The sequence below is a fragment of the Cavia porcellus genome, unplaced genomic scaffold (genome assembly GCF_034190915.1).
Source record: "Cavia porcellus strain 051 isolate PalLab524CR breed Dunkin Hartley unplaced genomic scaffold, mCavPor4.1 scaffold_10, whole genome shotgun sequence".
NCBI lineage: Eukaryota > Metazoa > Chordata > Mammalia > Rodentia > Caviidae > Cavia > Cavia porcellus.
This window is the reverse complement of record NW_026947493.1, coordinates 30466132-30491891: the sequence shown is the minus strand read 5'-3', so window position 1 is coordinate 30491891 and position 25760 is coordinate 30466132. Positions and strand designations below refer to the sequence as shown.

The 25760-nt window shown below is 38.8% G+C and overlaps 1 protein-coding gene and 1 long non-coding RNA gene across 20 annotated transcripts in view; one reads left to right on the top strand and one right to left on the bottom strand.

Moving 5' to 3' along the window:
• The window catches only part of LOC134477863 (uncharacterized), a 147640-nt gene extending 140484 nt beyond the window's left edge, over nucleotides 1–7156 (top strand). For 2 of the 4 annotated variants that reach the window (XR_010050105.1, XR_010050108.1), the window contains 5 exons: nucleotides 822–872; nucleotides 981–1068; nucleotides 4802–4920; nucleotides 5535–6049; nucleotides 6881–7156. This is a non-coding gene — a long non-coding RNA (uncharacterized LOC134477863). The remainder of the gene's footprint in view (nucleotides 1–821; nucleotides 873–980; nucleotides 1069–4801; nucleotides 4921–5534; nucleotides 6050–6880) is intronic. The other 2 variants (XR_010050106.1, XR_010050107.1) reach the window with 2 other exon arrangements.
• The window catches only part of Fhit (fragile histidine triad diadenosine triphosphatase), a 1402288-nt gene that overhangs the window by 308038 nt on the left and 1068490 nt on the right, over nucleotides 1–25760 (bottom strand). The gene's annotated exons all lie outside the window — the stretch shown is intronic.

The window sequence follows — 25760 nt, the reverse complement described above, 5'->3', positions numbered from 1 at the left end:
AAAGTGTGGCAGCCAAACCAAACTGCGCACACAATACACACACACACACACACACACACACACACACACACACACGGGCGTGCACAAACACATGCATGCATACATGCTAGTTCACACAATCCCACTATTTTATATTTGCATTTATCTCCTTTCTTTGTCACTACTTTCCCAAATAGTTACCAACTAACACTTTGATTGATACTATTATTAGATACTTTACAAGTATTGTCTTACTGACTTCATCTAGAAAGCCACTGGGTTATGCCAAATTCTTCTTATTGCATATGAAAAACCTGACACAGATATGACACTTAATGTGTTCAACATCACAGGCTAGCTGCTGCTAGAAGTGAGATTCAAACATAACAAACTAGCTTTTAAATCCACTAGGGTGTACTGCTTTCAATCACTGAGTCAAGTCTCAGTTCTTTCTTTGAGATTTTTTTCTATGAGTATAAGTTGGACAGAGATCAACTGAAAAAAGAGAGGGCTTTCTAAGACAAACTAGAAAGTTTTTTTTTTTTTTAATGAGAATTATATATGACCTGGCTAGATTGAAGGAATCAGAATATATTAGAATATGAAGGTAACTTGCAAGTTGTAAGCTTCATGGTCAAGAGGCAGGTCTTTGGTGTAAGCCAACAGTGAAATGAATCTCAACCTGGCCACCACCTATGGTGTCACCTACGTAATTAGGAGACTTAATGTGTCCTTAACCTCATTTCTTTTATCTGGAAATGAAATTCTAAGATTTACTGTTCATTCTCAACCCTTTGTCGCCTGTCTGCTTCTATTCTCTGGCATTCTACTTGCTTTCTCAGGACCCTTGAAGACAAGTGGAGGGAACACACTAGGAATTTTGCCAGTGAGAAGTAAGCAAAAATCTTGTGTGGCTACCCTGGGAAATGGTGTGCTTTTCTACCAAAAAAGAATGGGAGTTACTGGTGCCATGTGTCTGTCCCGTTTTTATCCTGGGCAAGGACCTGTCCAAAGAATCCCCAGGATAAACACTGCCTACCTACAGGAAGGCTTTGCTGGAAAACACATCCCTGTTTGCTGAAGCCACAGGTAAGCAAGTTTTCTTTTCCTGCACTCATTCATCCTTGGCAAGCGGTCTTCACACACAGTGACACACTCTAGGCCGACACCCGGATGGGTCTTTATAGTACAGAATCTCATGACCATAATCAGCTGTTTGAGGATAGGGTGACCTTGGATGAGAGGTCATTGTTTATATTAAAACATAAATCAATGTCTGGCTTAATTATAGAGCTTATTTCTCACCTTTTTTTCTCTTTTTATCTTTACCCTCATAATATATTTATGAATGATTTTTAAGTGTCCTAGTCCCAGGCTAGTACACTGATTTTCACAGAATTTAGAATTTTTTGTTTTGTTTTGTTTTTGGTACCAGTAATCAAACTCATGACCTTGCCCTTGCCAGGCAGGCACTTAAGCCACTGAGCTAAATCCTCAGCCCACAATATAGGATTTTAAAAAATTATTTACATGATTAATTATTAATGTCCTGCCAACTAGACCACTTTGTCAGTACATCCATGTGTGCATAGTACTCTTATGTTCAGGGTACGTGTTTAATGTGAATAAGTACATAGCGCTTTACTGCCACTTAGGAGGCTGAGGGGAAAGGATCCCAAGCATGAGGGCATGTTGTCCAAAATGGTGAGATTCCATCTCTTCCATACCAAAAAATAATATATATATATATATATATATATATATATATATATATATATATACATATATACATATATATATATGAGAGAGAGAGAGAGAGAGAATTTGGACAGTTCTACTTTCTTGTCAAAATACTTAATTTTCAACCACATAATCAAATGTCCCCTTGTTTTCTCCTTTTGCTAATCACTCTCAATGCCTAATGCCTATCACATTCATAAGAGCTTTAAAAATTATCCTTGAGCCCTTTAAACTATATAGAATCTCCTACCTCTAAAATACATAGCTTACAAACAGATCCATGGGTTAAAAGCTCCCTATTTCAGGATAAGACTGGTCATGAACATGTGTCTGTAATCAGCTACTCAGGGAATTCAGTACAGAGGTAGAGATAGTAAAATTCAGATTTCTATTTGGGAAAATACATAAAATGATGGTACTTAAAAGTATTCTTTACAGACAGGGACGTATATCCTAAGACATATATATGTATATATATTCTATTAATAAATATTAAATGAAATAAGCACACACAGCAAGGAATTATACTATGAATGAATATACTTTCTTCTTTCCTAAAGAACACTAACCTTACTAAGATAGATGAGCAGTCAAAATTGCATACTCTCCTTTACCTAGAGAAAGTAAAGAGTCTCCTATTTCTGTTTTGATTCCTTCATTACATGATGTTCAAAATAAAGGACTTGCTACCACAATTGTCAGAGAGAGCCCACAGGTGCCATCTGACTCATCACAGCTTAGCTTATCACCTGCCTTTATGGTTTGGTTGATATTGATCTGCAAGACCTTGTATCTTGCTGAAGTCACTTGTACAGCAACTCCTCACTTTTTCTTTTTAGTCCACGCGAAGGCTCAAATGCTGTGGGCTTTGGGAATTTCCACCCGACAGCCCTACTCTATCATTAAAGACCCAGTGAGAGCTTGTTATCCAGATGGATGCTGCAATTAAATCAGGGTTTCCCTGCCCATTCCTAATAGGGCAGCGAACTCTGACCAACACTTTGCAGGGCTATGCTGATTTAGAAAATGGTCCAAAAAACCACAGTGCAATTTCTTTTGTTTCACTTTTTTTCCATTTAACAAAGAACTTACTGACAGTCCTGATGTCTGTGTCCAAGCTTAAAATTTTGTTTGCTTTTCTGAATTATCCTCCCTAATTTTTCTTAACAACGCTGACTCCTTAAAATCTGCAGGGTTAAGCTAGAGATCCTGAGAATGGGAAAGAATAAAAGTCATGATAATGGAAAACTCAAAGCATGAGGGCTGCTTCTTTGGGATGCACGTGTTGCTCTCTATGTAAATACACAGAATTCTCTTACTAAGATTTAGGATATGAATAGTAGGAAATGAAAGGAATCCCACACATGGCAGTAATTTAGGGCTTCTAGTCTTAGGAATCCCTGAATCAGGATTCCTAGTCTCAAGGCACAAACTTTTCAGTGATACAAAACATATTTAGAGACTATCTGTGCATATGTGTGTACATGTGTGTTCAGTGAAATACTTGATTTCATCATACATTTACATGTCACGAATTGTCAACTAAGAAACTGTCACTCAAGAACATTGAATGAAAAAGATTTTTCTATACCAAATTTTTAAATAAACAAGACAAACCTCCCCAACTGTGATTGAATAATAAGAATACTACCCTATTTGGAAGGTACTAAGACTCTAAGCTAGACACATGCATTAATACATATTCATTATACATATAAAGATGTTTATTTAAAATCATTTCTGAAGTATTAGACTGGTAAAATATAAGTATAAACAAATTATGGGCTTTCGTATGATAGGAAGTTAATAAAAAGGGCGGATGTTGCTCTCATAAGGACAAAGCTCCAAAACTCCAATACTCAGAAACACATAAAGAAATTCAGACCAGTGTATGAGCAAATTTAAGCACTGCTGTATGTGACTGTATGCCAGGATACAAACTAGCACCTAGGAGAATACACAGCATCTCCTGGCAGAGGCAACTTCTGGAGCTGCACCAAAAAATTGTCAAATTTCTTGTTTTATTATGTTGAAATTTGAAATCGCCCTCTTTTAAAAAATAAATGAGAATAATTTGTGTACTACCCACTTTATAAAAAAAAATCCAGTCTAAAATGACAGCAAACTACTTCAGGGTTGGTTATGTATAGTTTAAGGTCAACCTGTTCTTACTCATGACCAAAACAGCAGATCAATTAAAGATAGATAAACACCGGATGCCACTTCTCTCCTCCACCTACCTCCTCCTGCTGACAACAGGTTTTTGGCTGTACTATGCAAAACCCTGCTCTGGGGCCTGGAGGTCCAACAAAAACACAGGGACAGCCCTTCTCTTCTGGAACACTAGTCCCAGAAAGTAAATGAGACATATATTTTAGAGAGGGAGCCATTATTTTTATATTGAATAATGCAGTTAGTGCCCATGTTCTGGGCAGTGCAGCTAAGGGAGCAGTTTGCTGTGACGCTGGTGATGTTTCTTCTTGGAGAAAGAGCCTGGAATGCACAGCTCCTTCTCTGCCTATCAAATATTCATTCTGCTCTCCCATCACTCAACTTCAGTTTTCTCAAAAGGAATCCATGAAATAATAATGCTTTACATTCATAAAGGAGTTTATACATTTCTGAACACTTTCACATATACCGTATCCTTAGAGATGGCTAATCAGAATGCAGGAGCAAAATAATATAAATTTATCATATCAAAATTTTCTTCTGCCCAACATACTTTTCTTGCTGCCCTTGAGTTTTTCAGCTCATCCTTCTCCTTCAGCTGGCAGCTGAGAGGCTACCTCTTTAGGTAGCACTACATGGTGCCTTAGGGGAGTCCACTGCTTCCTTCTGCCTCTGACAGGAAGGTGCTGGATCTATTGTGGAATGGCAACTTGGTGTTCACTGCCAGGCCTGAGCTCAGAAGTGCATGGCTCTGATTTCCCTTCAAGGACTTACCTTCTAAGGTGGATAGGATAGGACATCTATAAAGTCCATCCAGATGTTCTGAAGCCATTAAGCTCAAGAAAGTGTAAGAGGGGATTGTACTGTGTTTATTTCTATATTACCACTGATACAGCGACTCTTCTAACAGGGAGTTTGTTGTTGTTGCCCAGAAAGGAATTGCTCCTTTATCTACCAGTTCTTTCAAGCAAATATTTAATAAGCACATCTGACATGCCAGACTTCTGGTGAATGACAAAATGAACTGAGGTATAATTATTATTTATTTTCATTGGTAAAACTGGGTGTTGGGGGTATCACTTGATATCTGAATCACTTCCACATGTTTCTGTGACCAAACGTGGCTGGTGGAAGGAAAGCCAACCCAGATGTTCCTTAGATTCATCCAGGATGCTATCCGGGGACCCCACTGTTCAATTATGTTGTGAGCTCAGATGTGCATGGAATGAGCCCACTTATTCTGAGGCAGGGAGCTTCTCTTCTGAGTAAAAGTACAGTCCATGAGACAGAAGGATGGTGCACTAGGGCTGCGTTGGTTTTTCCTTCTCTAGTTTTACTCTGTAGGCCCTTTCAGCAAATTCCTAAATAATTACATTCTAAACAGTTGGATGGCACTTTTCTTCCTTTCAAAGGATTTGGTTAAAGTGCAGCTGTGTGCTATCCCCTGGATAAGGAAGGAGGAAAAATTCCTATAGAACTTCTCATGTTGCAGCAAGAAGCCTAGTTATAGCTGACAAATTGGTTTCTGCTGTCTTTAAAAGAGAAATCTTTTGTCAGCCCTCATATCAGCTTTACTGTGGTTAGCAAAACCCTCTTTCACCTCCTTTAGCCTGTATCTCTCTTTTCTCCCACCCTTACCACAGGTGAGTTCTGCTTAGTCTACAGAGCAGCACTGGCCGTATGTCACTACTGATCATCTAGATCATGGCTGGTTCAGACTGGGATGAACCGGAAGCATGAAATACAAACCAGATTTCAAAGACTTAGTACCAGAAAAACAGAATGTGAATGAATTCTTTTAACTTCTTTACATTATAGGTTAATATAATACTATTCTGGATACAATGTGTTAAAACAGTGACTCACCAAAAAGGATTTTACTTGTATTTTATTTTTTATGTTGAACCAGAAAAAAACAAAATGGCACATGTTGTTAGTAGAGTACTTCTGTTGGACAGCACAATTACACAAGCACTGATCTTATCCTTCGGCTGTGAAGTATTTCCCCACATAATGCATCTCTGTGTTTGTTCTCTCCTTTCCATGGATGACTCTTTTTCCACAGTTGGCATTGTGACTACGGTTCACCCTTCCAAATGCATTTTATATGGCAGATTCAAAGAATGTTTTATTAATGAAATCTCTTTGCAACCTACAGGTAAGTTATCCATATTGCTTAAAGGAAAAACAGTGTTTCTGTCCAGACTGGAGCCCTGGCTCCCTGGATTTACCTTCTAATGATAACAAATGTTAATGCTAAGAGGATAAAAAAATCAAGAGGTTGGACCTTAAGATGAAGGATATGAGATGCAAGTGGAGAGAAGAGTAGAGAAAGAGAAGTTAGGAGTGTCATCAGCTCTGAAATGTACACACAGTGTAACACTTTTGCTTTAAGAGGAATAAGTCAAAGTGGCTTCTAGCATGCTACCTCCAATTTGATATCTGAGAAGATAGCTAGAAAAGAATATTTCTAGCCATTTGGTGCTAATATTCCAAGATGTCATGCAAAGGATCCAGTTAAGGTGGCTGTCATCACCTCTAAATCTGTAGCATATAATACTTTAACAACAAAATAAAGGAAACAATAAACAACAGAGCCAATGATGAAAACCACCATGTACAGCAATAACAAAAACAAGAACAGAAACACCTAAGAGTTTGTACAAGTTTCATTATATACTAAGCACTATTTGTGCACAATTTGTATATTAACTTAGTCATTCCAGTAACCCATAGATGTACCCATTATCATTTCCAGCTTATATTAGAATACATGAGGACTTGACCAATGTCACAGAGCTAGTAAGTAAATGAGCCAAGAGTCCCACCCAAGCAGTCTGGATTTTTAGCTTATGCTCCTGACTCTGTCAGCATACAGCATTCTATGTCTTCCATACTATCCTTGGTTGATAGCTCCAAGCTAATAAAACCAGCATGTACAACTCTCTTAATGCTAATCATTTCACCTATCTGTGCTACCTTTTCCCAGATGCAGTGCTTTGCCCTCCAGAAGAGATGCTGATCCATCACCTCCTTTGGTCCCCACACTAATTTCCCCTATGTCCAGTTCCTGATCATGCACTTTTCTTGATTGTATTATGTTATTAAGTACCTGAGAATGTAGACAAGTTGTGATCACTTAGAGATTCATGAAAGAAAATCCCAACTCTTATCACCCTGGGTTGAAATTAGGTCTTCTTTCCTATTGGGGGAAATGTGTGCAGGTGTGAGCAATTAAAAAATTAAACATTAATTAACAACCCAACTGACTGCTTGTGTTCGCAAGTTGCTTGTTAACTGTGCAGGTAAATATTGTGCCCCACCTAATGTCTGAAAATAAGTTCCCTTGAGCATATTAAGTAGTAGGGATAATCTTCTCAGTATTCAAAAGTGTCGTGACTCCTTCAAACTATCACATTTACAAATATGTGCATGCAAAAGCTATTGGGAGAGTAGACTGCCTTACTCGGTAATACTGCCCTACTACCTTACAAAATATCAGCATGACAGCTGTTGTCATTGTCTATGACATGTTATCTTGAGACATCACCAGCCGCACAATCTTCCTCTTTTGAATATAAGCACTCAGAGCACTATATCTATCTCTCTCTTTTTCTCTTATTTCAAAATCCCCTTTCTCTCCTGCCTTTGCTCTCCACCCCCAGATTATATGTCTTTCAGCAAAAATTCAGGCTTTCTACTTCCTCTCTCTGAAGAGCATACTCATCCTTGTGAAGAGTATATTCCCTTATGTTGTGATATGATCATTTACTTGGACTTGGTATGTTAACAGATGTGCACTGATCAAGAGGTTTCGATGAGACCTGCATCCTTGCTCTACCGTGGAGAACACAGCTTTGTTTCTGCTGATTCTTAGAGAGCATGAAATACATGGCTGTAGTCCACAGGCTAGAATCAGGACAAGCCAATCTGATGCATGCATACAATTTTCCCTTATTTCTAAACCTTCACACATGCCAGCTTTCTACCTGCCTGCCCTATCTTCTCTCTATATTATAAAATCCTTTGAGGCAAGATGTTTCTCATTACCTTTCGTGTCTACAGAGTACCCAAAGGTCTTCCCCCTTTAGGCACAAAAACAAATCAAACTTTATTTATACATTCATCCATTCAACAAATGGCCGCGTTTCATATATAAAACTCTACCTCAAAAACATTTAATACAACAGCTGGCCTGGGTTCATGGATAAGTGACATAATAGTGTTACTGCTCTTGCTATTCCTTCTACTTATTCTTGGAGCAGGGTGCTGGAACTCACTATGAAAACATGTGATTCTGGTTGGTAGAAATCACTGAAGTTTATACTCTTGACATTTGTCTCTCACCATTTGCATGTCTGAGAGTTAACCACCCTCTTCACACTTGCATCGTCTCAGTTTCCCAGAAGACCTGCTCTCAGAAGATTTAGTTTCTCTCAAGTCTTCAGTGATGAGTTGTCTTTTTATCTAGGAGCTTCAAGCCTAGCCCCAGAACATTTTACACTTCATCTCCTTTTAGTTGCCCCAAAACATGAAGAAATGAATGGATGAACATTGTGACAAACTTAACTAGCACTTACTTTGTTTGGATTCAAAGAATAAAGTGACACCATTAAGAATTCTGCTAACAAAATGTCAAAAACCTTGACAAGGTTTGGAACCAATGTACTTACAGCCAGAAAAGGCTGCAGCTATCTGTCTTTTGCAGTAAGAAAGGGTACATTCTGAACTATAACTGAGGAGTCATTTGTGAAAGCAGGCTGACTATGGTGAGAACCAATGACCTAACCTATCATTCCTTTAGGAAGTTGGACTGTGGGTGTAGTAGAAAGTAAACAACCTTGAGAGAAGAGTTCCTCTGCTGAGATTCACAAATATAAGCAGTAAAAAAATACACTGGACCAAGTATCTCAAGACAGAGTGAGACCTTGAAGTAAGTTGCTTAATAAGTTCTCATTCATTCTATTTAAACATTATGCAGTCTAACTTCAAGAATCCAATTAAATTTAATTCCTTATTTCCCAAGTGGTTTTTCTAAAGTGACATTTTGCAAAAACAATGGTCATATGAGTTTAAAAATCATGGGGTTAAAGAAGTTAAACACGGGCCAGGAATATAGCTGTGTGACGAAATGCCTATCTGGCAACTGCAAATTCCTGTGTTCAATTCCTGATGGAAAAAAAAAAAAAAAAGTAGTATTTTTTTTTAAAAGAGGTTAAACAGATTTCTTTTCTAGAGACCTTCCCATGGACTTTAAGTTTTAAAAGCATACTGAGAAATCCTAAGAGTCAGTAGATGTAGCGTGGACCATTTTTCAGACTAATTTGACCAAATGCTTCTTTCACCATGGGTCGTCTTGAAGGACTTGTATTTCCTATAGCAAAACTCACACACTATACAAGATAGAAAGAGGCCAAGAAAATGGTCCTGGTCCTGAAGCCCAGAATTCTCACAATGCCCAGCGTATGTGCTTTCCCTATCGTCACACCTGAATTCTTAAAATGATGTCCTTAATTGCTCTTAATTCAAGTTACACTGGTGTTTTATCTTTAGCAAGTAAAATAACTAAGATAGTCATGCATGCTATGTATTGTGTATGGATACTGCTGACATGTTTCATCTACCATAGTCAGCTGGGCTGAAACAAAAGTGCCAGGTAACTAAGATTGCTAAGCGCTACCGGCTTCTCCTAATCCCTGAGCTGAAATACTTTCATATGTCAAGACACAATCACTGCACAAAAGGAAAGCCATTAAGCAATACAATTACTACAGGAAACCAAGACCTTTTGCAAGAGAACCGACATCATGGGTTTCATTAAAAGCTTTTCCTTTTTCATGTTCACCTTCTACTTTAAAATGAAAGTGACTTCATTTTCAAGTGACCTTTTAAAAAGTCCAAACATCAAGCACCATAAATATTCAAAATATTCAGAACGAAGTCCAGTACTTTAATGTTAAGTCAGAAACTCAGGAAAGCCTATTTCTTTTTCTTTAAATAGCCAAGTTATAAAATGAGTTGAATTTTCTTCATACACTTTTCTTCATACACTCATTATGTGTGCCTGTGGAAGGAGAGAGCTTTTACTTTTTTCTTAGCAAGTCATACCACGAGGTAATAAGACCCAACCAAAAGCTTTCAGAGAATTTATTCTTTATCTTTCTACTCTTCCTTCCCCTCTCCTCCTCCTCCTTGTCTTTTTTGGGAGGGTATGGGTGGATCAGAGGCGACCATGAGTAACAATGAATGTACATGTAGAAAATGCAGATTAAGGGCAATTATTATGAAACATCATGTAATAGAGTGATGATAATGGTATTTGTGAGATTCAGTATAGCTATAGAGCATTCCTAGTAGTAAAATAATTATTTTCAAAATTAATTATGAGAAAAAGAAATAAACACGATTGAAACCATTACACCAATTCTGATCAAATCCTACATTTTGCTACTAAATGCAGCACAGAAGGCAAAAGAGTCCTAATGTGATGTATGGTTGAAATATCAGAGGAAAATTCAGTCCCCCTCCCTTATCTTCAGACAATAACTGGAGATAATGTAAGGCAAAATGTTAAGCTGCCATTTTGTAATTTTTTTGTTTATATTTATGTGCTGGTGATTTGTTTGTAATGAATAGCTGGTTAAATAAACAGACAAAACTCAGTGGACTAAGAAATATATTTTCCTCTCAGAAAAAAAATGCATTCCAAAGTGAAGTGTTGCTGGGGATAATGACAATTAAAAATCATTTAAGGACCTCAGAGTATTTTAGGCAGAAGGAACAGCTTCGAGGATTTGTTACAGGATTTGGTGACATACCATGAATGCACAGGATTGAATGAACAAACTAAAACACATAGAAATAGATACAGTGTGTGTATAAACAGGCACACAGACCTCCCTTGCTCTATCACTGAGAGACTGAAAATCAACGAGACCCCACTATCCATGAGCACACCTGAGCGCCAAGCTTCCTTGCTAAATTCTACTCCCCAACACTATAAAGGGGTAGTCAGGGCTTCTTGGAGAATGGCTGACCCCAGGGAACAGACAGGGAAAGAATGAGATGAGGTAGAATATTTTATGGTGCCAGAAAACATTAAATGGCTGGAAAAAATGATGGGGGACAGCAAAAGAACACAGGAACCAGAAAGAAGTGGTCCCTGGCTATGCTGAGGGAATTTGGAACAACAAAATGATGATACCAACTGACCGCAACTCATAGGATGAAGTCATGTTAACACAAACAAATGAATACACTAAGAAGGGCAAAATCGCTGTGTAGCAGATATGTAAAATAAGAAAATCTAGAGAAATATTATACAACACGAAGCTACATAGTTGATAAAATTGCCTCATAGTAGGGAATTGTTAAATAAGATATTAGCTGCTTTTTTGACAAAAGGTAAGCAACTATGTTAGATGAGGGAAGTGTTAATTAGCTTCAATTTTGTAACAGTTCTACGATGCCTGTGTTTTCTATAATGCTATGTTATAAACACCAAGTATATACAATATCACAACAGTAACCAGTTCAGGTCAAAAGCATAAGTGAATACTTACGTTTAAAAGAAGAATAAAATTATATGAACAAACAAGATACTGAAATTTTCTAAAAATGTCTCTGCATTAAATAATTTTTAATGCAAATAAAAAATAGGTTTTTTGAGGTGGAGAAACCAGACGGATATCTTAGCCAAGGGATCAAAGCTAATACTCATCACCTGAGTTACACAAATGCCCATCATGTCGCTCCTGATATAGTATGTCAAGCAGAATATGATATCCTGTTGTATTTCTGTCAGAAATGCAAGACCTGACTCTAGTCATGAAGAAACGTCTCTCCAGGTTCCCAAATTAAGGAACACTGTGGAAAGCAGTGATAAGCTCAGGCTTTGCAAAACTGTCAAGGTCATAAAGGACAAAGAGACGCTGAGACTCAAGGGCACTAAGAGACAGGAGGACTGAGTCTAACTGGTGATCTGCATCCTGAACCAGAAAAAAAAAAAAGAAAAGAAAGAAAAGAAAGAAAAGAAGACACTGTCAGCATTCAATAAGGTCTCTTGGTAAGAAAAGTTTTTTCAATATTAATGTTAATTTCCTGAATGGATACTTGTATATGTTTTTCCCAAAGAGAATTTTTTTATCTGTTTGATTTTTGTTTTTTTGTTTGTTTGGTCTTTTTGTGACAAGGCCTTGTTATGCAGTTCAGGCTGGCCTTGGACTCACTTTGTAGCCCAAGCTAGTCTCCAACTTGCAAACAATTCTCCTGCCTCAGCCTCCCAAGTACTGGGCTTATAGGAGTGTACCACCATGCCTGGATTTTAGAGAATGTTTTTCTCTTAAGATGATAGACATCAAAAAAACAAAGGACATCAGATCTGTAACTGGTTTTTAAACACTTAAGGAAAAAAATATGTGTATACATATATATTGTACATGTACATTTAGAGAGACTATAATGAAATAAGTGGAAATTGGGTGGAAGAGCGTAGAGGGATTCTTTAAGCTATGTTTCTAACAGTATTTTGCAAATTTAAAATTATTTCAGAATTAAGAGAGAGACAGAGACAGAGACAGAGACAGAGACAGAGACAGAGACAGACAGAGAAGGAGTGTAAGAGAGAACCACCTGAGTCCCCATCTGACCTGTACCACTCACAGGTGTCCTTGCACAAACCACTTGGTCTCAGAGGCTCACACCTTCTTCAGAAGGTAGAGAAAACAATACTTCACGGGGTCAGGGGAAGACAAAAAGCTGCTGAGAATAAGTGCACAACCCAGGTTCCTAAGCACAGAAAAGTGCAGCTACTGTTGCCTTGGGGGGAAGCAAACACAGCGCGAAAGGCTGGAAGATGTGAGTCTCCGAAGGCCACTGCAGAGCCCAGGAGGGCACTTGTGAGCTGCAGACAATGCTGTGGCAAGAACTGGGACACGGGCTCCTGGCACCTGCTTTTAGAAGGAGCCTTTTCAGAAAGAAGGTCTTTTTCAAGGCAGAAGACATTACTTTTTCTGGAGCCAGAGGATAATAGCATCTGTGGGTGGGGGCTTCTTTAAGAAAGGACCTCTTTGGAAGAGGGCTTGAGCTTTCACTTGTACAAAAGTCTCAAAATACCTGGAACTAGTTTTCCTCTGGCAAGGCTCCCACCCTCCCTGCTCCCCGGGGCTGTTCCTCCTCCGGCCTTCTCTTCTCCTTGCCCTTTGCCATCCTCACCCTCCGTCCTTTTTTGCTTCCATCATTCACATGAGACCCCCTTTTGAGACCCAATCTTTTCCCCTCTGATTTTTAGTTTGGTTGTATTTTGGAAAATATTGATCTCAAGAGAAAAGATGTGTGGGAAGGAAATGAGAAGAAAGCTCTTAGCTGCTTCGCTGAGTGCCTAGTTTTCAGCTCTTTCTTGTCTCACACACTAACCTCACAGGCCACCAGGGGCTGCAGCCTCTGCCAGACGCCAGAGGATTCCACCCGGAAGCACAAAGACCAGAAAGGGACGGGGATGACTTCATATTGTTCATGAGCTCTAAAAGAAGGTCCAAGAATGTCAAGCAATATTATACCAACTATTAAAATGTTACAGTAAGAACACTAATTATAGAATTCTTCCATTCTAGGGTGCTTTAAAGATTACAAACTATCATTTACTGTCATTGTCTTAAGGTGGCATGTTGACAACTCAAACTGGGTTAATGGTAAGACATGTAATTTTGAAAGAAGGAAAATTGTTTTTATTTCAATATGATTTTCCATTAGTTAGAAGTTCAAAATGTAGATCCAGACAATAAATAAAAGTAACCTAATAAAATACATGCATCTCAAAACTAACCTTCCTAAAATACTTCCTGTGATCTTAGAAAATCCACTGTTTGTTTGCTTGTTTGTCAATGCTCATGATGACTGTGTTTAGGGTAGGGTGACATTTGCTAGGAGAAAGCTATGTGACACAACTTCAGGTTTAAAAGACACACATTTAAAATCAAGCTGTTAATTTCCGGGATTGACAGACCTGGTTTCAGGTCAGTAAAACATTAGCACCTTAGCCTTGTGGGTCTCCTGTACTGCTAGCAAAATTTCTAAGATTTACTCTGTCTTGCATCCTTCATCTGTTCATTTCCTCCTTCTTTATCATCACTGTTTATTTCCCCATTCTGTATCATGGAACATTTCCTGAGCCTTTCCTTCTCTACAGACACCATGCTAGGGACAAAGACAAAGAACGAGAGGGATGTGGCTGGGGACTGCATGACATGGACAATCTAACTGCACCTGCTGGAATTTGGAGAATTCCTGATAAAAGTAAAATAATAAGAATTCTCCACTCTGCTATAATATCACAGGAAAGAAATAAGTGGGGAGGAAGAAATAACATCAGAAGGACACTGGTGCTACTTACTCACCAAAGGCACAGTTGACTGATAACTCAGAATTGAGTCCAGTGATTTTCTTAGATACAAACATTTTCAAGATAGAGGGAAAGAAATGCACAGAACCTAGGACCTTGGCAAGAAAGACAAGGAAGGCGAGGGTTCTGGTCTTCTCACTGCCTATGAGCCCATGTACTTATCTCTGTTAGGGTTCATGACGCATAATGAGAGAAAGTAGAGAAGAGAATTGAACAGCAGGTAGAAAGACGCCTTTCTAAGACAGCAAGTTTTCCATCTTTGGTCTAAGGAATGTTTCTCTCATAATCATCTGAGGAGTTTATTTACAGTACATATTCCTGGGACCAAAGCTAGGTCGAGAACACTTGAGTGCTTGGAGCAGAGGCCTTGGGATTTACATTTTAAATACATTTAGAATATTTGTATATATTAAAATTCAAGATTGAGGCTGTGCATGAAATCCAAGTTCTCTGTTGTACTGCTCACCTGGTCAGTTTCCACCTCCCGAGGAACTGCAAGGCTTTGTCAGTGCTTGGTTTCCCCCTTCCTGTCCCACCACCAAACACAGGTGAAGTGTACTGCACCTCAGTCCAGTCTCAGTGCTCTCCACTAGCGACCATGGTGTGTTCACAGAACATACTAAGTCTTTATATCTCCAAGGAGATGGCAGCCTGTCCTATAAAAATACTAATCATGGATGGATGGAAAGAGGATCTAACAGGAAATGCAAGACTGGGCACCCTGTGCTACTTACCCAGTGACAGTAATAAACATGGGCTGTGACTTCATCATGTTATGGCTAATTACTATCTGGTAATAAATGAGGAGAATTCCTTTAAACAAAGAGATTGGGGGATATGAAGATACATGTGTATTTTTTTTTTTTTTGAGAAATGTGAACAGGATCCTAATTACAGAAACTGTAGTAATAATAACCATAAACACCAGGATCTTCTCTGTTTCCTCTGGTTACCTGAACCTCTTGTCAAACATCTGCCAAAAGAAAGCAGATACTACAGGATTCACAAACACTAAACAATTGTGGTGTCTCCTGCATTGTCTTTGAAACTATATTCTACCTGAGCCAACAAGAGAGAGAGATAGATTGGTCTCTCATAGCCCACACAAAGAGCCAGCAAACTTTACTTTTAAGGGCCAGACAACATGTGTTGCACATTTTGCAGGATATATGTTCTCTGTGTCAGCAACTTAATTCTGCTATTATAGCACTAAAATCTTCATAAACAATGCATACATACATGAGTGTAACTGTATTCCAATAAAACTTTATTGACAAAACAATGAGCCAGACTTGATTTGCAAGCTGTTTTCACCAATTCCAGCAGAAATCATCTGCAGAATGAAGGTAGGCATCCACTGAAAAGAAAAGGTAGAGCTAAGCTGAGCTGTTTGTAAGCAGATGTCTCCCACCAACAAATTCAGGCTTTGGTATTCTCCAAACTAGGGAAGTGAAAAAGAATCACACTCTCTGTGTGTATAAATGTTGCATGAGAATAGATAAGCACCTTTAAGCGAAAATTTTCAAATAAAAAATGTTCCAAAGTCTGAACCATTTGGGGCAAAGAGTTAACATTCAAAGAACTTCAGATTTTGGAAATTATCAGATTTTTGTATTTATGGCTTAGGAATAAAATCTATGCAAGTCTATGCAAGTCTTCCAAAATCTGAAAAACTGAATCTGAAATCATTTTGACCTCACACATTTTGGATAAAGGAAACTCATTTTATACTAAAAGAGTCACAAAGAAACTTCTGTAAAATGAAAATTGGAGTGGGAGGAGAAGATGACTTTGCCCTTTTAATTCTTTTACAGTCTCTGATTTTACCAAAGTCAGAAATTGTACTTTTCTACATATAAAAATAAAATTAAAGCCAGGTATGATGACACATGCCTGTAATCCCAGTACTTGGGAGGCTGAAGTAAGAGAAATGCTGAGAGTTCAAGACCAGTCTGCGCTACAAAGTGAGTCAAGGCCATCCTGAACTGCATAGCGAGACCCTGACTCAAAAAGACCAAACAACAACAACAACAACAACAAGACAATTAGATTAAGAAAAATAATGTTTGTAGTGTTATAAATATTGAAAGACTTTGATTAATTTTCACCAATTGTTTCGTGAATTAGTTTGGTGAATTAGTTTCACCAATTCCTATTAGCTTCTGCCTAAGCTTTAGAGATATCTACTGTCAAGCAAACATTCATTCCATACATATAGTAAGTACTTCTTGTTTGCTAGACACTAGATTGCGTAAAGAAACTGTGATGTATTACACTCTAAGTGGGATACAGACATTGATCAAATAATTATACAAGTAAAGATAAAATTGCAGTGGAGACAAACAAACTATAAGAATGAGATATGGCCTCATTCTTTCCTTTACTACAATATTTATTGAATCCCATACCCATTATTCCTGGATCATAAAAACTGTGGCAGAGAATATAAAACTATGCTACAAAGAAAAATAATAGGAGCAAATGTGCCAAGGAGATTAGACTCAGCATATAGGTACATTGCACCCAGCTCATCATCTACTTAGAATTCCTTGAAGCCACTATGAATATGCAATCACAGCAGCTGTTTTCAAGAGATTGAAGTTGAAATTCAGTGTTGCATGGCATTTAGAAGTCTTCCTTGGCTGGCTTTTTGCATTGATCTTGCCCATTCTTTTTACACTCTCAGAAGTAGGATGTTATCATCTTACTGTTCAACCTCTCCTGTTTCCATAATAAGCAGCCAAAGGCAGCAGCCAATTCTTCTCTTCCATATGCTGGAAGCACCATCTCCTGAGTTGCCTGTTCGCTGGAATTGGCTTGCCCTTTCCAAGTGAATGAACAAAATATAAACATAAATATATTTATTTTTAGGTGGTCTTCTGAGTAACAAATCTAAATAATAAAAGCAAGTTCTCTACAACCAAAATAAAAATCAGTTGCATTAAATTATAGGAGAGGTGAAAGACTAATCTAATCTCTTTATTCTTTGGTCCTGATAGAATAAAATATCAAAGAGTAATTCATGAAGAATGGGTTACATGGACAGCATTTGTTCCTCATACTTTCAAAGTCTGAGAAGTCAAGCTCAAAACACAAGTACTCAGTGTTTGGTGAAGGCTATCTTCTTCTTCCCAAATGATGTCTTGTTGTTGCATCCTCCTGAAAGGACACATATATTCTCACATGGCAGCAAGTAGAAAGACAAAGAAGGAGCTTTCTCAGCTTGCTCCAGCCCTTTCATACAAGACTCTTTACATTCATGCACATAGATCCCTACTGATCTAATCACCTCTCAAAAGCCATATCTCTTAGTATTATTGTATTATGGATTATGCTTTGATACAGATTTGGGGGAACACAATAATTCAACCCGCAGAGTCTCCTAGAAATGACAAGGCAATGGCAAAAATATATGAATTTAAATGATTAGGATAGCAATAGTAACAATACTGACAGCAACCAGCCCCTACACAGTTGTGTATGCCAGGCACTGTTCTAAATGTTTTCTTTCTATGAAGTCTTAATTCTTAATTCAAAACTGAGTATCCTTTCTTGATCCAGAGCCAAAATGTCACCTATCAAGACAATCTGACCATCTTCCCTAACCCATACAGATAAACACACCAGTGATCTATGTGGCATTGTTGTATTGAATCTTCAAAGCAAAGTTAACCTTTTATTAACTACCCAACTGAAAGAGTAGATGGCTTCCCAGCCTGGAAATCTGAAGACTCAATCTTCAATTTGTTTCCTGTAAAACTATCACTCCTCTCTCTCATACCATCACCGGAGAAATTACTTTTCAGACCATAGTACAGTTTGGGAATACTGAATAAGCCCTAATGAGTCCAAAAGTCAGTAATGACAGTGTTAATTCAATGGCTCGTTTGGTAGAAAGACAGCTTCTCTTCTTCAAAGGGAAAAATGGGGTTATCAAGTGAGTAAGAGAAATTTCTTTACATGATTGATGGAAAGAAAAAGTAATCACCTTTGAAATGCTGCAACACATTATACCTCTCTAGTGTTCTCTTTCTTTTTCTGACACCCATGAATAATTGGAGGCAAGGGAGTCTCTTGAATGACCAATGAGTGAGATGTTAGGGTCTGGAACAGCTGAGAGTTGACAAGATGTAAAATGTATGTCTTTGATGGGCTGCTCTGATGCTTGGATCTGAAGGTACCTGCCACCAAAAGAGCCAGATAGGCCTTGGGTGAAATATAGAACTGAAAAGCAAGCAGTGTTACTTCTTATAATACAGGAGCCTATAGACCTATGGTGAGAAGACAGTTATTTGGAACTGAGGGTCAGAGTAAGGACCTCAAAATGGGTTACAGTTTGTGTCTGTGTCTCCTCTTGAATCCTCATGCAGCCATGGTGTGGGCTTCTAGAGTTTGTGATTGATTCCTGGTCCATTGCTGGGATTAAGGGTGTGAATGCTACACCCACCCTAGGGTGGGTAGCCTGCATATAATATAAAAAATAAAAAGAGACCTCTTTTTCTGTTTCTCTTCCTCTTTATCTTCCCCTTTCTTTTCTTCTTCCTCTCTCTCTCTCTCTCTCTCTCTCTCTCTCTCTCTCTCTTTCTCTCTCTCTCTCTCCCCCTCCTTCTGTTATTTTTCTGTCACCATGAACTGTTGCCCACCATGTGCCACCCGGTCTTGGAATTAGCCAACCATGAACTCAAACCTTTACAAACTGTGAGCTAATTAAACCTTTCCTCCCTTAACTTGTGGGTGCTGGGTATTTTGTCTCAGCAATGAGAAAAGTAACTAAGACAAGGTAAAAGTGAAAGAATTCAAAGAGCAAAGTAAGAAGGAATAGGTAAGACATATTGAAAACAATATCAAAATATTAACTCAGCTGGGCATAATGGAGCATACCTGCTCTCTCAGAACTCAGGAAGCTGAGGCAAGAGGATTGCTCTGAGTTCAAGGCCAGCCTGGGCTACAAAGTGAGTTGAAGGCCAGCCTGAACTGTATAGTGAAACTCTGCCTCAAAAAGTCTTAAAAAATAATTACTTCATCTTCCATAATGAGTGGTTAACCTTACCATTCATACTGATAGCCTGGAGATCATTAACCTTTGTGTTCTAGCTCCCTGACACTAAAATAGACAGCTCTTTTCTTGAAAAAAGGCCTCATTTTACAGCTGCTTACTTTACCAAGATATCTTGGTAAACATGTATGATTTCACTAAAGCAGAGCTGACACTCGCAGACTTATAGAAGCAAAAATGATCAGGCTGGTGAGAAGTTTGAGTCCTCCAAGCTCATTCTTTCTGAACTTTGCTAACACTCTCTACATTAGCCCATGTGTGGTGTTGGGCCAGAGTATAATCATGAGTCATTTAACAATGGGATATGTTCTGAGAAATGCATTGTTAAGTCATTTCACCATTGTGCCAATATTATTGAGTACACTGGCCCAAAATAATAATAGTGGTGACAATGTCATCTCATCTCATTCTCATAAATGCAGTCAGTAATTAACTGAAACATTATTATGGGGCTCAAGATTATCCTGTAGATTCGGTCATTTACAGTGGCAGAAGTTGATGTGGTTCATAGTTCTGTAGGCTGGGATGTCCAGAATTGAGAATTCTCTGGTGAGAGCCTTTCTGGTACATTCTAACATGGTAGGATGGGGCATTCCATGAGCAAGAGGATACTAAAAAGCTTCTATAGTTAACCCACTCTCAATAAAGTGGTTGTAATCTGTTCATGAGGGCGGAGCTTGCCATGACCTAATTATCTCATAAAGATCTCACTTCTTCACACTGCTGATGTGAGGATTACATTTCTGACATACAAACTTGGGGGACTCATTCATACACAGCATCAGTCTAGCAAGACAGGCCAGCTGCTGATCTGCTAGAAGAAAATTTTTCTGAAGATAGGTTTATAGAAGGGAAAGCATTTTTATTTCAGTTTGTATGTGCACATTACTGGCAGTAGACCCAGGATCTCTGCCCATGCTAGACAAGGAGCCTGTCATTGAGCTATAACCAGAGGCCAGAGATTTGTTGAACTGAAAGAAACCCGCAATCTCAGTGCTTAGGAGACTCAAGCAAGAAGCTCACAAGTTCAAGCCTAGCTTGGGATACTTATCGTGTGCTGTTTGAAAACAAAATCAAAAATCCATGAAAGAGGGAGAGACAGGTAGAGACACAGAGAGAGAGAGAGAGAGAAAGAGAGAGAGAGAGAGAGAGAGACAGAGAGACAGAGAGACAGAGAGAGACAGAGACAGAGACAGAGACAGGGAAAGAGAGAGAACACCAGTGAGCAAGCAAGTGAGCAGGCTTGCTTTCTGAAGTTGTCAAGATGTTACTTAAATATCCGTGACCTGGGTCTGCAGACTGCTGGCTGGTCAACAGACAGAAGCCATCACTTGCTGGTTCCTAGGGCGACCAGGGTGACCAGGGTGACCAGGGGTTGGGACAGAATGGAGCACTACTTATGATCTGCAAAAAAAATTTTTCCCTGAGGCCTTCCCTTCATAGAAGAAATGTGGGTTGATCTTATCGCTCATTATAGAATCTCCAACCTACTACTCAAGTGAGGGGTCTGCCCTTTGGTAGGTGTTCCCCACAGGCCCTGTTACTGGTGACTTACATAACAACGACATAAGTATTCTAAGGGACAGTAAAAAACCATATACAGTCATTCTTCTCAGAAATATCGTAGACATGTAATACAGATCTGTTAAGTGAATGAATTACTTAGTTATGTCATAAATATAATGGATTCACATCGATCCAATTATACCTGACCTGTGGTGTGCAGGTTTTGATTGCACATATATGCAAAGTATTCAGGTAATATTGCCTTAGAACACAAGTCCACTCCTCATTTGGTTCTTAATTAATACAAAGCAAGTAATTGTACCAAAGACAGTTCTGCTGTGGTGGACACACAAAGCAATAATATACCTGTCTAGTACTTTATAGATGACATAATGGTTTTACTATACAGAAGTTCTCTGCAAAGGCCTGACTTGTACTAAAACAATGTGAAACACAGCAGTATTTTCAGATTGATTCAATTCTGGAGTGCTTATCTTTAGACACGCATCTCAGACTAAAAATGATTTTAATAAGAACAAAAAACCACAGGAAATCTTCAGGAGAGGACTAATAAGTAGAAGAAGAAGAAAGCAGAACAAAACACTGGGAAATTCATACTTAGTCTAACAAGACAGGTCAAGAAGTCTGAGCAAGCTAGAAAAACAAACTAAATAATAAAAATAATGATAACAATAACAACATTCACTGTGAACAAACAAACTGTACAAGGAAACAAAAATATCAATGCTAAGGGTGTTAATATCTGATGATGAGTATTTCTTGATCTAATCTCAGAGAATAGGAAGAAGAAAATAGAGTGCATGTCTATTCCATTAAGTATATTCAATGCTGGAACCATTTTGGTGCAAAAGAAATTTTTATTTCAAAGAGAGTAAAACTCCAAATGAAACAAAAACTGTTTTGTACCCAGACTACGTGACTATAGGGAAGAAAATAAAGTAACCACTGCCTCACTCATGAGACTGTGTTACAGGGCTGCTGGAACAAATGACAACAAAGTATGACCTCAGACCAAGCCAAGGCATCATCTTGATGTTCTGTTGGTTTGAAAAGTGGCATGGGTTTCAACTGGGCTGCACTCAAGGTATGGGCTGAGCTGAATTCTCCGTGGGCTTGTTTGCAAACTTTAGAGGCCACCTAGATTTCTCAGCTCCAGGGCCCTTTCCTCCACCTTCAAAGTCTACACCTTCAGGATGTTGCTCAGATCTCTCAGCCACACTCTGGCACCTTGAGGCTCCTTGTGATTACACTGGGCCTGCCTGGGTAGTCCAAGGTACTTTCCCTATTTCCTTCAGACTGCTCAGTACCAGATCCACCCCCAACCCTGCATTTCACATAAGGCCGCATGTTCGCAGCTCCTAGCATCAGGTCATGCGCATCGTTAGAGGGGAGTGGGCTGCAGTGCGTCTTGCTACAGGCATCAATGTTTAAAGTCACTTTAAAAAAACCTGTCCAACTCCAGCTCTAGGAAGGTCAAATGAACTCTTCTCATTTGTGTAAATGGAATATGTAGAAGATGTGAGAATCCTAATTTTGTTGTTTGTCAAGGTTGGATATATGTGCTCTCAGATTTCCCTAAAGGCCAGAAAGTCCAATATAAACAAACAATACTGCAGGTTGGGACAAAAATAAAGAAAACAAATAGGATATAGAGTCCACAGATATTTCATTTTAGCCATTGCACAGTTTCTGTAAAAGTCTGTGCACTAATAGTATTTTCCCTTTCCCAAGTTCTCAATCATCTAATGCGTTACATTTTGTATATTTGGAGAATGATCTCTAATGAATTTCATTGCTATCAGCAGACTAGACATTTATGATAAATTAAAGCCCTATTATATGTGAAAGTATCAAAACAATAGCAGGTCTGCCTTCCACCAAATATATTTTAGGGTGACAGCGCTGCTTCATCTGACTTCCTCTAGAGAACAGCTCATCAAACTCACCAACAGCACCTATTTTTGTAGAATCAGAAAAAAAAAAAGCCCAGACAGACAGTGCAACTGGAACAAAAATAAAATTAAATATAAAAATATTGAGGAATCAGCCACTCAGATTCATTTCACTGTTTTTTTATCCAGAGACACCTTAATTGGAGGTGGCATACCAAGGTTAAATCCTGCTGCTGAGGGCATTGTACTTCAGGTGCCTGTCAAAATGTAGTAAGACACAGGTAAAAGGGAAGCTGGTGCCAAAACCACATCCTGTTTCCGTACATCATGGTTCCTAACTCAGAGGATTCATAGCCCTGAGTGAAGCCTAGTAGATGGATGTCACCCGGGCTGTACCACTTGCAGGTAAGGAACAGAGCAGAAAACTGATGGCACCTTTAAGGGAAGAAGGAAGAACAGGAAGCAGCCAAGTGCTGCAAGGTTAGCAAAGGGTCAGGAACATAAAAGGGAGACTATAAAGGAGCTTAAGTTTCAAGATTCAGTCCTAAAGCCTCGATCCCAATTAGAGGCAGGGAGTATTTTGCAATATCTGTTTTATATAGTTAAGGGGCATTGGCTTCCATGCAGATGAGTGCTCCAAATGCACACAATACAAAACAGGCCTCAGTAGTGTAACTTGGCAGTTATAAACTAGACGTAGAAAACTTGAGATAAAGCTTTATCTTCAGACAAGGGTCTGAAGCAGGGTGTGCTGATAGTCAAAAGGATGATGTGTTTCGTGCATTCATTACCTTGGAGGCAAAACTTTTATAACTCTTGCTAGTTTTGAAAGCAGCAATACACACCCCATTTAAACTCCACACAAGAAACAGGTTGTGTATTTGAAGGCTCTGTAGAAAGTCTGGAAGTGTTTCCAAAACATTTGTAGAGTTAACCAAAGCTTTCCCTATTTGTTCTAAATGACTTTTCTATTGTTTCCCAATTGCGTCCTTCATTTCCCTCCTATGCATACTTGAAAGGAAACTAGAGTTTAAAATATAGCTAAAAATAATATCCTGCTAAGCAAACAGTGAATCAAACCTCAAGAAATTATTTGGGATGCATCTCCTTCCTCTCCTGATTAAGAATCTGCAATACGACAAAGGAGGCTTGCTCAGGAGAAAGGCTATTTGTGTACAGGAGGGCCAAGCACAGAGGGCAAGGCCTGACCAAAGGAATGAAACCCAATTCTCAGCTATTTCGATGCAGATGTTTCCCTGGATAATCAGCCTCATATGTATGTTGAAGAAGCAATGATAAATCAAATCGTTCATGGGTTGAAAAAGGCACCTTCACAGCCTGTGGGCTCTGCAAAGAGCACTGGAGCTGGCCTGTCCTGCACAACTGCCTTATTTTAAAGGTGAAAACTCAAGGTGAGTAGAAGGTCATGGCTTTGTCCGGAATGTCACTGAGTGATCACCACAGTTAAGATTAATTCCAGGACTCCTATTTTCCACCCAGGGCTCTATTTCCACCATTCTGGCTTCAGAGAAAGGGGAAATAAAGAGCCCAGGGATTAGATACACGTCTACTTTCCAATTTCTGTTCTGTTTTTATTTTTTCTCACAGACAATCCTGTGGCAGGTTTGTCTTTTATTTTAGAGTGTCTTCCTACTTTTCCTTTTTCATATTGAAACAGATAACCTGATTTTGCTGATTCAGAGAAAGAATGTGGTGGCTAAATCCAGAGCACAATATGTTACCGCCTGTTTGCAGAGTAAATGGTTTTAGACCTCAGAAAGTAGGAAAGATTCAGACTTGCAGAAGAAGTGGGAAGTGAGAGCACAAGAAGAAGGACTTTACAGAGGAGAAAAGGTAGAATGCCAGTACCTACAGAGTTTGTCTCTCCATCTTGGAGGGCCAGCAAGCAAAGAGAAAGTTTAGGCATGAGGACTGTCTTTAGCCAGCACCCCGCATCTTCAGTAGACCCTAACTTAGACTGACTCATTCCCTGTAGATGATTCAACAACTTGTGGTCTAAGAAACCTACTGGTCCTCTAAAAGAAGCAAACATACACACAACAGTAAAAAGTGGAAGTTTATCCTAGACTAGTGAAATGACTTGTGTCTGGATATCCCCCTAAAGCCTCAAGCAGTCGTAGTTGGGCTTTTTCAGAGGTGTGTGTGATGCTGAGATGAATTTGTGGTGCCATGGTAAGCTCAGGGAAACTAGGACTAAGGGTGTGAGCTCTACCTGCCTTAAGGAGCCTAAATAACATATAAGGGACAGAAAGGCTGTGGTCATCCCTTGCTTGCTTACTTTGCTACCTTCTCTTCACCATGAACTTCATGCTTCAGGTAGAACTGAAAAGCCTTTGACTCCAGCCTAGAAATGTGGTTATAAAAATCATTATAATTGTTGGAAACCATGGAATTCTTCATGGATGCCATGTGCAAACAAAATCACTTGTTTTTGCATTTGGATAAGTCTAGAATTGTGTAATTATTAAAAAGAACTCTTTAAAAAAATTTTGTTGTCATCTATAGGAATATTTGTAACTGAGAGGATGGGTAGATCTTTAGCAATTGGAATTTTTTAAAAAGAGATAGTCTGCTTTCTCAACTTTTTCATGCTGAGAGCATAAACTACCATCCTTCCCTCTCCTTAGCTGAGATGGAGATTTGTTTTGAGGCAAAGGTCTTGTCTCCTTCAGAACTGGCTTTGAATATACCTTTTCCTTTCAACCAAAATAAACTGTCTCCTGTGCTTTTAGCAGAGCAGTGGACACACTCATAGGAGCCTTCCTGCTTTACCAAGTTGAACTTAAGTGGGTCTAATCCGTTAACTCCAGGATTCCTTCCTCTCCAGTCTTGCATCCAAAACATCACAAATCACTGATAACATCCTGTCTTGGGATATGCAGGATTGGGAGGACAAAATTAATTTTTTTTTTATTTTGAAAGTATACAACAGAACAAGTCAGAATAAAGCCAACTAAGATCGTACAGTGAAATT